We start from the raw sequence: 3599 nt of genomic DNA on the forward strand, positions 1-3599 counted from the left end.
CTCATAAATATCAGGAGTGTGCTGGAGCCTATCCCAGCCTCGCGACCCTAGTGAGGAGAAGCGGCACAGATAATGATGGATGGATGGATAATAATAATAATAATAATAATAATAATAATAATAATAATAATAATAATAATAATTATTATTATTATTATTATTATTATTATTATTATTATTATTATATAGAAAACAGGCAGGACACCGGCCCTCGAGGAACAGGATTGAAGACCCCTGCTGTACAGGGTCGCAGGAGGGTGCTGGAGCTTGAGCCACCCTGGTATTGGGGCAACATATAACAAAATGAACATTAAGGACGTGACACATACAAACATGAAAACATCGAATCATTAAGCAACATAAGGATTGCATTAGGATGGTACCATAGCACTGAACAATGACAGCTGTGCAAATGATGCAGAGGGGTGTCAAGTAAGACAAGGCAGGCAAAATTGTGGAACAATGACAATTGAGGCAGAGAAAAAAGTACTTGAGCACTTTAAAGTGTCCAGTTGTGTCAAGTGGTTATAAAAGAGTAGTTATGCAAATAAAGCAGGATGCCGGAACTCCAATAGGAATATGGTGATATTTATTGTCACAACAGGGATGTGCAAAATTAGAAAACATTGGCAAAATGCCACAACCAAATTGTGAGTCAATCGAGAGTTAATGACAGGAGGGAAGTAGCAACAGAAATGTCTGCTAGTTTTAGTGTGCAGAGTTTGACAGTGCCTACCTGAGGGAAGGAGCAGAATGAAGTGAAGACCTGGAGGTGGAAGGCCCAAGAGAATTTTGCGTTGAAATACTTGTTGATTCTTGGCTTGGTTTGTCATGTTCTGTTGTCTGAAACACTGAATAATTGTCACCAAAATTCATATGCATTGTTACACAGTAATCTCTCATTTTTCGCAGTTAATGGGAACCAGAACCTCTAAACCTCAAAAAGTAAAAAAATGCGAAGTCAAGGTGGAACAAAAAAATATAAATATAAATATAAATATAAATATAAATATAAATATAAATATAAATATAAATATAAATATAAATATAAATATAAATATAAATATAAATATAAATATAAATATAAATATAAATATAAATATAAATATAAATATAAATATAAATATAAATATATCTTTTTTTATTCTGGGGGATTTACGCCTCTATTACGCTGTTACACCCACCCCAACATGGTTCCCAACCCTCTAAATACTTACATAACAAATGTAAATTTAAAAATCCTAAATGAAGAATAAATGTGTGTTGAGATGCACGCTGAGAGAGGAATGTGATCTACAAGCCTGGCAGCGGACGATTACAATGACACATTGGTTCATAACTGTGTTAAAATTAAATTTTGCCCTTTTGCAGCAGACTAAGAAAATATGACAGTGTGAGTATTGTCATCCTATTTGTTTACATGTGTTACTTCACCATTTGTGTTCATATGCATTACATTGGTTCACAGGATTGCGTTGAGAAATTGAGGCAGAAAGTGACCAGAATCAGAATAATCGCTGTCCGCTTTTTCACTTTTATTTGCTTGGGGACTGCAACTTGAGCCTTATCACTTCTACTGGACACACATTCATTTTGGGAGGAGCTTCTGTGTGTTAATCCAAGATGTCCACGTAAAAAAACAACAACATTTGTCGAACGCAGAGCTTCAGCTAAAGTCAACATGGGCGCAGCAATGTGGTTCTGCCTGTCACAGTGGAGCTTGCTGACAATATGACAACGCTGCCACTCTTGATGCCGGCCCCAACTTCATTCCATGCCCTGTTTATAGTGCTGGTGTTAACAATGTACACTGGCTATTCAAGGAGATGCAACTGTCAAAGATCTTTTCAACCTACAAATGAAAAGGCACATGGAGGCCACACCCAAACTCCAATCTATTTTTAATGAGGCAATAGCAAGATGTGGTTTAGCAAAAACAAACAAATAACCACCACCCAACCACAGGTAGACAGACAAAAAGCAATTACGTAATCTACTTTACGTAAACGTACAAAGGTACGTTTTTGACAAATTTGGATGTGCAAAAGCAACGAGAAATCCCTGCAAAAATACACATTTCCTGCATTTTCTTCTCTTATTTTCAGACTGGACATAGAACTTTTGGAAGCCAGATGCGCTGCTATTTGAGGTACCTCTGTGTGACAAAAATGATCAAAGTGTTCGACCCCCACTCACTGCTCAAGTGATTACAGTACTTCAAGCTAAAATTAATTTCCTTGTGAATCACAATTTGATTGCGCTACATTTATTTAAAAAAGTTCATTTGCCAAAGTGACAATTGAATAGAAAATTCAGTCAGCCAAAATGTGCAATCCAGTTGTTCGAAACACTTACACAACATCCTAAACACCATTTAATCATCTTCCCGGCATATTACTTCAAAGCAAAATCTTAATAATCGCTTTTGACAGGACAGCAATTTTCGGCGCCCAATTTGAGAACATTTCTAGTTTTGTCACCATTTCCTTTACTGGTAAACCTTCTCCATCACGGAACACAACAGAACCCAGTTTATTCGGTGGGAAGAAATGAGTGACTCTGTTTTGTCCTGTCCTTGTTGTTATTTTAACACTTATTGGTACTGTTAATAATCCCTTAAAAAGAGAGACCAGGAAGTCAATGACACTGGGAATAAACATTATTGATTCCAAAAATTCTAATACCAATTATAACAATACATTGGTTAAATAGAGAGCATTAACAGAAACTCAAAGAAAGATTATTAGTCAATATCACCATGAATTGCCTTTAAGATTTACCCACTTCATCAAATAGTTGAGATTTTATTAAATTCATATTAATTGCATTATATTTTATACTCTTTGAAATGTGTATTGGTCAAGGTCCCACACTTTTTTTTTAAAAATAAATTAACTGCACATGTTAACAGCAACATGGTGCCGGCAGAGTATAATTTTCTGGGTAATGTTAGCATTTAATGAGCACAAGGTGGACCCACACTTGACAACATGATTCAGTTAGCAAGCTGACAGTGTGTTGTCATTGAACTAGATTTGAATTTCAAAACTTTTTTTATAGCAATTGATATTTCACTCTGACAGAGTGGTCATGTTAAGCTTGACATCATCCAACTACACACATAATATGATGAAAGACACAAAACGTGTTTGTGCACCTATCCAATTTTTCAGCCTGCAATGATGAAAGATAAAATGCTGGTCGTAAACTGGTGATAGGATGGACGCAATTTCAGAGACTCATACAAAATATTCGATATGATCATACAGATATTCAAAATGATTATTGATTAGCTTGTTGTGTACCGTAGAATCATAAAAAAAATAATAATAAAAAAAATAGATTACCAATTTAGTATCGTTTTACTACTTTTTGGTTCAGGACATGCCAAAATCTCGAGCATCAAATTAATTAAATTTTTTTTTACTTAGACTTATGCTAGTATTCGTAACTGCGTAAATAATCATCACTTTATTTTGCGATTATTTCATAATGAGTTAATTGGGAAGTCCGGAATGACTTTCCCTGATGTTGGGAGCAGCAATTGACAAGGAGACGGTAGCGTGGTCAAATCCAGGTGCGCCGCAAAGAAACAAAGA

This window comes from Idiotropiscis lumnitzeri, chromosome 3 (assembly GCF_059441095.1).
Source record: "Idiotropiscis lumnitzeri isolate Australia: NSW breed Sydney's pygmy pipehorse chromosome 3, RoL_Ilum_1.0, whole genome shotgun sequence".
In the NCBI taxonomy this organism is placed as follows: Eukaryota; Metazoa; Chordata; class Actinopteri; order Syngnathiformes; family Syngnathidae; genus Idiotropiscis; species Idiotropiscis lumnitzeri.